This window comes from Protopterus annectens, chromosome 11.part0 (assembly GCF_019279795.1).
Source record: "Protopterus annectens isolate FY-2018-M chromosome 11.part0, PAN1.0, whole genome shotgun sequence".
Classification (NCBI taxonomy): domain Eukaryota; kingdom Metazoa; phylum Chordata; order Ceratodontiformes; family Protopteridae; genus Protopterus; species Protopterus annectens.
The window spans coordinates 1,272,241,489-1,272,256,501 of record NC_056745.1 but is presented as its reverse complement, the minus strand read 5'-3'; positions in this window follow the sequence as shown (position 1 = coordinate 1,272,256,501).

Here is a 15,013-nt window from a genome sequence, read left to right as displayed (position 1 = left end):
GAACCTATAAACCATGTGAAGCAGAGTTTCACTCTAATGCAAATCAAGTGCAAGTTACACAATTGGACAGGGAACAGGAGAGCCATCCCTGTTTTGGGACCTATGTCTGTAATGGACACAGGGAAACTATTAGATGCTTCATCTCCCAGGCCCCTGCTTGTAAGTGTTTAATTTCCCCAAACCCTGCTTATGCTTATCAAGGGTATCAGACCTTGTCAGAGATTTGGAATGCATGGTTGGGCTCAAAGAAGCCCTTGTATTCATTAGCCTAGTAAACACTTATGATTCTATGGATCCATGAAGCTATACTGTATTACCTTTCTGTTGACATTTCTATCCTGTGCTGACAGTCAATCCTGTGCTTTGATGTTGCTGGGTTGATTGTAGATGTGTACCCATCAGTGTCTCCAACACAATCCTGAAACTGAAACCTAAACATTTCCATGAGACACATTTCATTGTGCGACTCCACAGTTCTTACAACAGCATCCATTGTAATATACACAAATAATGCTATACACATTCTAAATGGCAAAGTACAATATGTGTAAATGACAGGACAGGTACACGTGGCATGTCTACAGCAAGAATGGATGAAACTAATTCATATTAATGTAGATAGTCACCCTGTGCATCAGACACATAGCTCTATTTCACTGCATCCATGAGAAAGATGCTAGAGATGTGGCACAGTTCTCATCACTTGCACAGGGTGTTGTAGGAGGCCTAGGCTGACCCAATAGGTTGGCAAGCACGTGTGTGAGTCAGGAAGGGAAGTAGGCAAGATGGGCCATAGAAATGTTGCATGTGTGACTGTAGGTGCCCTCCATGTGACAGTGGTGTGTGAGTGTCTGAATGAATACAGACAAGCTCAGTGCCTACATGTCTGTATGTTAGACAGCTATGAGCCATGCATGGTAGAGCTGGCACTTCATCGTATCCCCCCTGAACATGAGAATTGGCTCAGCCAAAAGCTGCACTGGCACCTCCATGCCTAAAATCAGATGCTGTGCTTACTGCCTGAGGGTGACTGATGTCTGTTGGTAATGCGTCTTCCACTGGAACACTGAGGACCATGAGCCCATGGCCTGCTACATCTCTATGTGACAGAAAAGCAAAAAGACACGTGGTTCACACACAGCAGGCAACTTTAATCCACAAATAGTATGCGCTTTCATGGAATCCTTCCACTTCATTAGACTAACAGTGAATGCAAAGAACATCACATTTAAAAAGGTTCACTATATCAAATTAACCAATCAACAGTTATGCTAGTTATTAGAGCCCTATTAACACTAAAAAGGCCATAGTTGCAATACCTAATATAAAACAGAAAATAACTACATTCATATCAAGTAGGTGAACATATATAACATTTACATGCATTATATGCAAGATGCTTTATAAATAAAAATAAAACAATAGCATAAATATAAAAATTTATATAAAATATTAATATAAAATCAATCAATTAAATCACAATACAACCATTTATAAAATGAATTTCAGTGCTTATATTAGGTATTGCAACTATGGCCTTTTTAGTATTAATATATGTCCACACACATGCATTTTAAATGTTAGACACAGCTGTATTTGAACCCAGGACCACGTGGACCAAACATTAATGTTTTCAAATCATTTAACAGATTGAGCTACTGATTAACTGTTATAGGAGGAGTATTTTTACATGTTGTAGATGTACTTGCACACTTACCTGCTGTTACCTACCTCCCTTACATCTATTATTATGTGTATGGCTTTACTGTGATATATTTCTCTACCAGAGTCCCAGTTAAACACCTATTTCTCCATTAATCTTTTAGCAGGTGTACCTTTACATGTTGTAGATATAATTGAACACTTACCTGCTGTTACTAATACCCAAAAATACGTGTGGCTGCTGGTAGGGAAGACCAACCATCGCCTGAGGGAATGATTAGGGACCACATATATTGCACCAAGAGAGGGTTAGAATATATCACCCTAGCCAAGCACACTTTAGAGGCTGGTGGTGAGCATGTTTTTGTGTTCCAAGTATTACAAGTGTTGATGGAGAATATGAGGCTTGGTGATTTTAAGAACAGTATGGAATGCATTGAGTTACAATGGATTCTTAGGTTAGGGGCACACCGAGGACTTGGCCTTAATGATACAGTCCATTTGAAACCTGTTCTGAAGAATAGGAGACTGAAATAGTGTGATCACATTCACTGTATACTTGAAGCATTGTAACTTTAATGTCTTAAATGGGATTTTTTGGAGGGAATTTTCTATGACATGATTGGCTGCAGTGATTTTAAACATCAGTATATGTAGGATGTATGTATTGTTGCTTTTATGTCTAATGAAGAAATGTTATCCATTTTGAAAGTGCTTACATCTGATTAAAAGTTTTATATTTTTCACGTTGGAACTACTTATTGCCTGCCAGCAGCCACACGTATTTCTTGGGTATTAGTATCAGTGCTTGTTTCTGTGTATTTGTGTGGACTGCATCACTGGTTTTGGGTTCTTTCAATACTTACCTGCTGTTACATACCTTACTTACACCTATTAGTATGTGTATGGCTTTACAGTGATGTATTTCTCTACCAGAGTCCCAGTTAAACTCCTATTTTTCCATTAATCTTTTAGCAGATTTGCACAATGTGGCATGATGCTCAGCATTGCTTAAATATGCTTAATGATGAAAAAATGACAATTACTAATTACTATGTTTTGCTTAAAACAGCTAGGCTAACTAACTGGCTGTGTGTCTTGGTAGGCTGATGCATTGTTCTTCAGGTGTGATGGTACTTTGTTCAAAATAGGGTGCAGGTGTACTTTTTGAACATGATTACTACACTTTCAAATACATATATCAGTATACCGCCATTTTGCGTAGCTTAGCGATGCTGCGCATACGTGCAAAAATTCTTTAAAGAAAAGAAAACTTGGTGAGATAAGACAGTGGTGAAATGGGATACAAGCAGGGACAAAAACGTAGTGAAAGGCAGGTAGGTATGTGCAGGAAGGTTGTAGGAAAGAACCATAGCTATCCATTTCTCCAACGGCAACAACTGTGCACTTTAACAGTTTTTTTGCTGAGTTTAGAGTGTCACCTGCCAGAGACAGTGGTGATGATAACATACATGTGTTGTTAAGCCAATTGGACCAAATTAAGTGTGTGCAGTGAATATGTGCAAAATGGAGAGCTATGTATGGGACGATTTTTTTTTTTTTTGGGGGGGGGTGGACAGGTGCCTTTTTTTTTTTTAAGTAGAGAGTGGACTACTGGGGAAGGGACATAGGTATGTATGGAGAAGGTAGGTTGGGAAGGTGAGGAAGCTTTTGCAGGCAGAAAAGACAGCAGACAGGGTTGGTTTGAGACACAAGAAGGGGTGAACACCTTGGTTGGAGAGGGTGTTGTGGAATCCCAGATCCATGGATGTCTTACACAGTATCAGTGTGACTCAAGTCCTCACCCATGTGACTGACAGCACTGCACCTTCACTGCTGCTGTGGAGGCAGTGGTCAATGCTGGTGCCTGGGGCAAGACTGGCACACTAGGATGGAAATCATGCTCTCCATATGGGGTAAGTGTTCACCAACAGTTTGGTGAACAATCCTATGCACCATACCTGGCAGTTCATCTTGGGTGAAGAAAGCATGCCCTCCACTTCCACTTACAGAGGGGGACCACCCCAAGCATGTGATGTGGAACTACCCAATGGAGCAGGTAGTGCAGGGGCAGCAGAGGGGGTGCCATCAGGTTGTGGACCAGATGTGCTGATTCCTGGAGGCTTTGCCAGGGGGACCATGTTAGGTGGATTACCGGGAACTGGCCTACCTTGTTGATCTGTGGTAAATGAAATATAAATATAAGGAAAAATAAACATAACCAAAACAAATGTAATTAATAACATAAGAAAAACAATAATGAGTAATGGAAACAAATTGAAAATAATAGAATGAGGAACACAAAAATAAATAATGTAAATGAAAGTTATTTAACAGTAAAACAATATTAAATTATACATAACGCCAACATAAGAGCTAATAAATAATATGATAATCGCAAATGACAATAATAAATATATTTAATAAATAAAAAAGAAAAAGGGTGGGGTGAGGAAAAAAAGAAGAATATTAGTAACTTCACAGATAATATAACTAAACAGACTACAACTACGCACTTCTAGATATGATAGATTTCACTCGTGAGAACACTGACTGATTATACTGTATATATTATGTTCCACATACATAACTTTCAACCTCTTAACATGGGACATTATGGGCCAAGCCGTACATAATGGTGATACAAAGGCACAACGATACTGAACATTCTTACATAGTGTGCTCTTACAATAGTAGCAAGGTGTTCTGATAACAGATTTGCCATTAAATTGCATTTCAAGTGATGTCATATATCTGCAAATCAGATGACTAGACATATGGGGCAATATTCGGTTCCCTATTAAAATCGCAAAGGTCCACTTACCCGAATACGAAAAGTCAGCACGTATATGTCGAAACGTGAAAACATCAATCTTCCTGAAGCATGAAATCCGAAATGTCGAATCGTCATGGTTGGCCCTTCTGCGGTATAGCTCCGTAAGGTAAGTGTGCAATAATTACAGACCTTAGGGTTAGGGTGCGGGTTAAGGTAATTGTATAGATAGTAATAGTGTGCGATAGTTATGGACCTTAGGGTTAGGGTGCGGATTAAGGTAAGTGTATAGATAGTAATAGTGTGCGATAGTTACGGACCTTAGAGTAAGGGTGCAGGTTAAGGTAAGTGTATAGATAGTAATAGTGTGTGATAGTTACGGAGCTTAGGGTTAGGGTGCGGGTTAAGTCTAAGTGCATAGATAGTAATGTATGTAAGGTTTAGTGTAGGGTTAGAAGTAGAGTTTTGTTAAGTGCATGTGTGTGAGTTATTTTGTTTGAATATGGCTCAGTAAGGTAAGTGTGCGATAATTACGGACCTTAGGGTTAGGGTGCAGGTTAAGGTAAGTGCATACACAGTAATGTATCTAAGGTTTAATGTAGGGTTAGAAGTAGGGTTTTGGTTAGTGTATGTATGTGGTTTATTTATTTTGTTTGGGTAGATAGTATGTAGCTTGCGATGGGGTTGGACAACTATGACGGTTCGAGATTTTGAATTTCACGGTTTAGGGTGTTCGGTGTGTTCACGGTTCGGGTAATATGTGTCAATGATTCCATATTCGCTGTTTAGGACTTTTGCAGTTGTAATATAGACTCCCAATATTCAATGCATTCTGCAAAAATAATGACAGTTGAGAGGTATGTTCATGTACACTGATCACACTTGACAGCCGGACATTTCTCATTTGGCTGGTGTGGGATTAGAACCCAAGCAGTGTCTACAGGAATACCGAAAATTTTATTTTAAAAAGTAAATTATCAGAGCACCATCTCCTTTTAAACTTTTATTGATTCGCGTTGTGTCAAATCTTGCACTTACACAGTTGCAGTAGTAGTTCTGTTACCTTATACATTTACGCTATTGACTGCAACCTTAGCATATATCAGACAAAATGAACGCAACACCACACTGACTCTTAATCTGAGTATTGCACAGCATTGATTTCTGACATACTAAAACAGTATTGCCTAGTGCACATATGTAAGATGGCTGGTGTCAGACTAGAAACCATAAGCAGTGATTGCAGGAATACTGAACATTTTATTTGAAAACATTAAATTATCAATGCAACATCTCCTTTTTCACTTTATTGATTTATGTTGTTTCAAATCTTAATTTACACACATGCATAGCTGTGAAGGAGTTCTGTTAATTTACACATTTATTCTATTAATTTATTCACAGCAACCTACAGCATATGTTAGACAAAATAAGCAGAATACAGCATTGACTCTTAATCTGGGTTTTGCACAGCACTTATGAAATGGTGAAACATTATTGACTACTGTACATTTATCAGTTGGTCAGTGTCAAATTAGAACACACAAGCAGTGACTACAGGAATACTGAATATTGTATTTGAAAATAAAATTATCAGAGCACCATCTTCTTTTACACTTTATTGATTCATGTTGCTTCAAATCTGGCATTTACACACATGTATAGCTGTCTAGGACTTCTGTTAACTTATGAGTTTACCCTGTTCATTCATTGAGTCCAATCTACAGCATATTTCAGACAATGAACAGACCACAACATTGACTCTTAATATTGGTAGACCATAACATTAACTGATGGTTGGAAGCTATGCTACACAGAGCTGCATGCTTACTTGCTTTAACTTGCTTAACCAGTTTAGATATGCACTGACACATTAATAAAAAATGTATGATGTCCCAGGTATTTCATGCATGACTGTTAAGACTGCAATATCTGCATTTACTTTGTTTTATTATTAAGTTATGCTTTAAGTTATTACTTTATTGATTTTTTTCTTACATACCACACACTTGCTCCATCCTGGCCAGATGCCTTGCATGGGATTGGACATTGCAAGCCCTCTCTTCTGCAGCTGTGGTAAGAGAGGGAAACCATTATGCATGCCAGTTTTGCACAGATTCAAATTACTGGAAACATACTTACATATCTGTAGGGTGTGCCCATCATTTGTATCTTGGATCTAGGTGTCCAAGGTTCCCCTCTTCATACGATACAGGTCATCATAGTGGTGACAACACTGCTAACCATTGCAGGGGATACCAGTTGCACTGGTTAGGTCCCTAGCCAAACTATCCAAGGCCTCAGACATATACTCTGAGCCCTGGTAGTCACCTTGCAGCAGCCAGGGTCCGTGGGATTGTACCAGGAGTCCAATGAGAATCCTGGACTCCTGCACACCCCCACATTTGTGCCCTAAAGTGCACACCTTCTCCCACAACAGCAGCCGTACCCACAGTCAAGGTCAGGCTCCATGGAATACTGTGACATTCCTGCCAATTTGTCTTTAAATAGGCTGAATTCCTGCCCTTGCACATCATACTGTATCTTTCAAAAATAAAAATATGATGCTTTGCTTAGCATTGCACAAACTTGGGCAAACCATGTTTAAGAGAAGCTTGGCACCGCTCAAACTGAAAAAAAAACATTGATCATGTTTAAGTGCTGCTTAACATTGTTCAGCTTTTCGAAATACAACAATTATTTAATTTAAAGTCTAGTAACATTTCAGTCACCTGACACAGTTTCACAGTGTTATATGTAAAAAGTATTCCTGCCCAGGACTCAAACCCAGGACCTACTACACTGTAGATCATGACTCAAACTATCGAGCCACTGGGATAGTGAAAGGAAGTCGTATATCTTCAGATATACTGCAAAGGTGCCTGTAATTGTAACAAAGCTTCACTGAGCAGATTTGCATGTTGCTAAGCACTGCAGAACTGCAACAATTGAATACATCTAGTTTCTATTGTTAGCTGTCTAGTGGATGTCTAATGTTTAAGTACACTGCACTATCTTAGCTAAATAATTGTGCAAACAAGCACATAATGTTAAAAAAAAAAATTAAAATTGAACACATCCATTTTCGATTTTTTAGATGTCTAGCTGATGTCTAATAAATGAATGAGTGCGCAGTGCTAAGTTTAGGTAAGCAACGTGCCACACTGCACAAACAAGCACATAAATGTAACAAATAAATAAAAATCCAGTTTAATGAAATAAAATGTCTTGTACACCTTTCAGTCAAGTTTAGGGGCTGAAAGATATATGGCTGTGCCATCAGTCTTACACGGATTGAATATCTATTTTGCTGTAACCTCCCTTAGACACACACCATAATTAATATGCATTACGTGCTGCGAATGGGAACTGTGGCTATATACATGGATACACTCTGTGTAAGCTCCACACAGAGTCTGAAGGGACTTTATTGAACCCTGGGGAAAGTGCAAAATCGGATAGTCTAAATCAGATTATGGTATCTGTGTGGTAAGTTTAAATCTATTACATTCCAAGAAAAAGTTATGCATATTGGATATACTCAGCCTAGTATTCATTTTTAGCAATGTATGATTAAAAGTAAACTAAACAGCTAAAATAGGATGTTCTTAGCACTTTATTTTTTTTTTCTGTGATTGCTTCTATAGAGGCCTGCATCCTCTACAGGTTACTATAAATTGACTTGTATTATTTTACTTCCCTGAGGATTTTTTTTTTTATTGATAATTAGTATAACATATCCAGGCTATCAAAGATATTAGCAATGGATAAAAACACAATAAAAAATATCCATTCAAAGTAATTTAACTAATCTCTGGAAATTGCATGCATTTTGCTTTGTTTTTACAACTCTTAATTATTGCTATGATTTAACAGATGATTTGCATTTTGAGGGAAATAGTCAAAAATGTTATTATCATAAGTTCATTAACAGTGTAAAAAGCAGTGTATAAAGAAAAGCAAAGTTACTTATTTCTTTAAAACTATAAATATGTATGTATGTATGTGTATTTATTCTGCTTGCATTAGTATAGGGTTGCCACCTTTTCAAATGCATAAAGTGGGACATTTTTTGAAAAAAGGAAGGATCATGCAGGACACAACATACTCACAGCCAATGCAAAAGACAGAAGTTCATTTTTTTGCCAAAATAGAAATTTATTTTTGTGGCATTTGAGTTGCTTATGCTATTGTGTATAACACTTAGGTGTTTCAGTTATAAAATAACTGTTTTATACAACTATTAAAGAAAACTTGCAAAATATATTTGTTTCCAAAAATCTCAGGACATTTGCCATTTTTTAGTATTTTTTCAAAGTACACAACTGCCCAAAGAGGGACTGTCCTTCGCATACATGCACATATAATTGTGGGCATACTTAAGTAGCTGTTAATTTGATTGATATGAAACTGTAGCATACAGAGCTATCTGTTAGTGATACTGTGTGAAACAACAAACAAGAATATGCCAAGAAAAACCCAATCCTAGCATATTAGACAAGGTCCAAATAATCACAGTGCAAAAAACATGAACTTGCAAAGTAACTACTCAAAAATGAATAAAGCGTTTCTGAATGGTCAGTGTTGACTTGCTCTGGAAATTAAATGCAACACAAGGAAAAGAGGGCTCGGGAGAATATCAAAATAATTTTCTAGATGCACAGGAAGATACAGTTTTGTGTAAAAATTAATTAAATAGTATCACTTAATTAAACAGTATCCCTCTATTTTGTGAATGGCCTGTATGATTTTCTTTTAGTTTATATGTATATTTACTTGTCCATGAGTTATATTAATTCCTTAACTTATCTGCATAAACATACAAATTACTGATACCTTTAGTCTCATTCAAAATGTTATTATGTATAGTCTGGTTTTCTGTTACACTTGTAAGATTCAAACTAGTGGGTACAGACACTCATTTCCAGTTTTTTCAAAGAAAGAAAACCTAGAGCCAAATTTGAAATGCAGTATTTGAATACAACAGGGATTTCATGGACATTGGCATTTTTAACCCTGAATAGTAATGCACTATGTACAATTACCTCTGATATCATTTAACATTATTATGCATATATGTAAATCCTAAGTCAAGATATAATTTTATACAGGCTGCTGGCTCAATCAGCATTAACAATTCCATTTTCATGAAATCCCAGGAATTATAATATATTACTAGCACACAGCTCATTTACTCTTTCATATAACAATGGTGCAGTTAGAGGTTACATGAAATGCCACTCTCTCTCTCTCTGTCTTTGTAAGAAACTGTACATGAGACAATATTCTCATCTCAAAAACTGATACTATCAAATCAGTGAAGGTAAGGAATGGAGCCATTAAGGGTGTTATTGAAATGTCAAGAGTAAAAATAGGATTGTGATATTTTTATTTTGATCAGCTATGGACATAAAGCACATGTGTATTGAGTACAGTGAAAGCTACATTTTCAAAGTACTGAATTCCAGATATGACAATATCAGGTAATTGTGTACAATGTACAAATATATCATTCAATAGTTTTTTTTTTTTGACCCATTACATCTAGTCTCTTCATAAATTCCTTTTTAAGGTGAGAATTAATATGCTTTCAATAATATGACATGAAAAAAGTTGCCTTAACACATTATATTGTTAACCTATACATCAAAACGCATGACTATCTCTATCTAGTATATCAAGAGTACATGTTGTTCATTAGTATAAAGTAATTTCTCTCAACTTCACATCTTCTATAGCCATTTATTACCACATAGATTTCTTTAAGAATCATCTGTAGAATTTGAGAGAGTATTTTCTGCTGCTTTTTGAGTTCAATGCTTTTTTTTTTATTTTTTTGTGCTTTATAAGCATGAACTCCAAAATACTTTTTCCATTTACTAGGTAGCCCACCCTCGACCATACTATTCAGTAGTAAACGGAGCATAAAACCTATGTGATAAAACCAAAGACATTTTACAAATCTCAACTATGCCCATCTTAAAAGAATTTAAGGAAAAACATTTCCCAAAGCTTGTGGAACAAAACAGTTAGTGCATCTTCACTACATCACCTGTATACTGAAAAATTGGACAAAAACTTATTATTAGTCCTCTGAACCAGGCTCAAAGGAGTACAAAATATTTAAACAAAGGTTGTTGTCCAAAAAGTCTAAAGTACTAGATGTCATAGCATTTATTCGGGCCAGCAGCAGGTGATATCATAATTCCTATGTCATGTGGTCTGCAAAACCTTTCTCCGTTACACTTGCATATAGAACCAGTTAATATTATTTATAGCATACTAACAATTCCTGTTTTAGAATACAACTCCACTCAATCTCATCAGTGCAATTATACATATTGAATTTACTATGCATCTAGAGCATAATTCTAGTATTCTACTATCTTACTGTCACTTACGTGTTACTGTACTCTTTGTCTCTTTTGAATTACTGGTCAGTTATTAAACCCAGACTGAGATTGAATTTTATATATGTATATACATATATATATATATATATATATATATATATATATATATATATATATATACACACACACACACACACACACACACACACACACACACACACACACACACACACACACACACATACATATATATATATCATCATCTTCTTTCGGCTGTTCCCATTAGGGGTCGCCACAGCGGATCACCTGTTTCCATTTCTTCCTGTCGTCTGCATCTTGTTCTGTCATACCAACCACCTGCATGTCCTCTCTCACCACATCCATAAACCTTATCTTAGGCCTTCCTCTTTTCCTATTACCTGGTAGCTTCATCCTTAGCATCTTTTCCCCAATATACTCAGCATCCCTCATCAGCACATGTCCAAACCAATGTAAGCTTGCCTCTCTGGCTTTCTCTCAAGACCTTCCAACCTGGGCCGACCCTCTAATATACTTATTCCTAATCCTGTCCAGCCTCATCACACCCATTGTAAATCTTAACATCTTTAACTCTCCCACATTCAGCTCAAACTCTTGGGATGCACAAGCCAGCGCATTTCTTTGTGCCAGTCCCAAGCCCGGATAAATGGGGAGGGTTCCATCAGGAAGGGCAGAAGGGCATCCGGCATAAAACTTCGCCAAATTATTCATGCGGACAGCAAAAAATATTTACATACAAAGATATACATATATATATATATATATATATATATATATATATATATATATATATATATATATACATATGGTCTATATCAGTTGAGAAAAAACCCCTATACGCGAATATGAATACGTCGAACCGCATTGCATGAAGTATGTAAACCTCGAATGTCCAAAACCGCAAATTCCGAAATGTCGATTTGTTTTGGTTGGCCCGTTTGTAGCATAGCTCCGTAAGGTAAGTGTGCAATAGATAGGACTTTAGGGTTAGTATCTGGGTTAAGGTAAGTGCATAGATAGGTAATATATGTAAGATTTAATGTAGTGTTAGATGTAAGGTTTTATTTAAGGGTATGTATGTGTGTTATTTATTTTGTTTGGGTGTATGTCTGTAGGGGAAGTGTGTGGTAGTTATGGACCTTTGGGTTAGGGAGGGGTTAAGGATAGTGCATAGATAGTTGTGTATGTGGGGTTTAGTGTAGAGTTGGAAGTAGGGTTTTGTTAAATGTATGTATGTGGATTATTTATTTTGTTTGAGTGTATGTCTGTGAGGGTTTGTTAGTGTATGTATGTGGTATATTTATTTTGTTCGGGTAGGTACTAAGTAGTGGGTGGTGGGGTTGGCCGACTATGATAGTTCGATATTTTATTTTTCGCGGTTTAGTGTGTTTGGGATTTTCGCGGTTCGAGGTATAGGGTTCAATGTTTCAGTATTCACTAAAAGGGTTTTCGCTCAACTGATATAGACCCTATATATGTGTATATGTATATATATATATATATATATATATATATATATATATATATATATATATATATATATATATATATATATATATATATATATATATATATATATATATATATATACACACATTTATTTATTACATTTATTTGTTGCATTTATTTACCAGGAGGTTCCACTGGTCCTAGGTGAGCCCATTTTCAGTGGATGCCAGGGGAGAAAAGCTTCACATATATAACCAGTAGATACAAGAAAAGAACACATGATACAGTGTAACATACGATTACAATAGAGTAAACATCAGAAATTGACACTAGTTCAAAGCATAGACTGCCACACTGCATAGAACATAATATAATACAAACAGTTCAAATATTATATGCTTATTTTTACGTTGATGCACATTATTAACATTGAAGGTGAAATTGTCTGATGGGTATTAGTTTTGAGATTAATTGTTATTGGTTTGAAGGTATTAGCAGCTGAGATTTCACAAGATAGAGTGATAGCTCATGGATTTGTTATGGTAATATAGTGTAGAAAAATTATATGAGTATTGTAATGGAATGGTGAAAGATTATAGTGGGGGAGATAGGTTTTTAAGGAGGTTTTATTTTGCATTGTGTACATGTACAGTCCTATAGAGAAGAAAGATGTTTTCTTAGAGAGCAGGATTGATGGTGGTTCTGAGTGAAGGTGGGAGGGCATTTTAAAGTTCTGAGACAGTAAAGGAGTACAGAATTTGACCAGCTGAGAGATCTGGTTTGTTAACTTTTAACAGCAGCTTGATTTCAGATCTCAGAGGTCTGTTGGGGTGATATGTGGTGAGTAAGGAGGAGAGAGAAGGGCACATAGATGGTTTGTATATAAATTTATGTGCTGTAGTTAATTGTAGATATGTAAGGCAGTGTGGCAGTTCAAGCCAGTTTAGTTGATTTAGAGATAGACAGTGATGAGATCAATATTTTGAGTTTATTACAAATTTGGCGATCTTATTGTAGCATGAGTCGAGTTTGGTTTTCTGAGAGGACTGTATATTGGTGAAGATGGATAACAGTGCCATGGGAAAGAGACGTACGGAAGATATATATATATATATATATATATATATATATATATATATATATCCCTCCTAGAAACCATTTAGAAATAAAATATCACTATCTCCCACACCAAGCAGCATCACAGATTTATCCTACATTATTTTCTCTCCCCACCAGGAGATGTTTCCAATTCACCATATATTCACCCACAAGTTATAAGTTTTAGATGTTTATATAGGGGTGATTGTTATCCAAGTACCTGGCATGTGAGTACAACCCACACGCACTTCTACACCAAAGGCAAGTGTGCCAACGCTTGAGCTGCTGAAACTACAAATCTTGGATACTGCTGCATTTTAATGAATTATAACCCATCAAACACGTGATAGCCTTATAGGCAGTAGCCTGTTCTTCCTCTTCATAGTGTCCTTTTTTCCTTAAAAGCCTAAATTACTGTTTTGAAAAGATTTGAAACTGCCCTTAAGTTTCCTTCCAATTTACCCAGTTGTTTAAGGAAAATGCACTATTATATAGCCCTGTAGTTTTCAATAAGTTCACATATAACAGTCCAGGATTGACTACCACAATGTAAAATTGAAAGTTCAGTACCCAAAGACCTCCTTGTCCCATATTCAAGTTGACACGGCCAATCACACGTGCACTCACAGACACACACGCGCACACACACACACACACACACACACACACACACACACACACACACACACACACACACACACACACACACACACACACACACACACACACACATAAAGTTTGAGGTCTGTTTACATTTTGAAGTATAAAGCCTTCAGAGTTTGAAATGAGCAAACTCAAAATTATCTATGGAGGTACAACCCAGGCCAAAGCTTAAATCCTTTACATAACATCCAAACAAGTCCCCTTCTATGCCATAAAATAAATCCTTTGCATTTTTCCACTATATATATATATATATATATATATATATATATATATATATATATCTGTATAAAATGTGTGTGTGTGTGTGTGTGTGTGTGTGTGTGTGTGTGTGTGTGTGTGTGTGTGTGTGTGTGTGTGTGTGTGTGTGTGTGTGTGTGTGTGTGTGTGTGTGTGTGTGTGTGTGTGTGTGTGTTTTGCCACTATATGTATATATATATATATATATATATATATATATATATATATATATAGCTGTATAAAATATGTGTGTGTGTGTGTATCTCCTAGGTAGTTCACCTAATTAAAATATGGAATAAATATCTGATGTAATTTTTTTATAAATTGAATATCCTGCTAATACCTCAAACAATCAACGTCCTTGAAATATAATTGGGAGATCCTGATCCACCTTAAACGCATGTTGCTACTGTCAGTATGACTACTGAAAGTTCTAGCTACAGGGGGAAACAGGAGAGAGGAGAGGGGATATACCTACCTCACCCCTTCATTAAGATGTAGATGAAAGTCTTGAGTCTTGTACCTATTTTTATCTTGTCTTTTCATTTGAATTATTATATAATAATGTCACTAGGCCAATAAGTATGGAGTGAAACCCATTATAGTCTAATACTGTAAGTACCAATGTGTAATCTAGCAGGCAAATGCATCCAGGACACTGTAAAGTTTCCAGAGGGTATTTATGGACAGAGCAGCATGCAGAAGCATAATTCCAGCTCACCTACTGTGGACACAA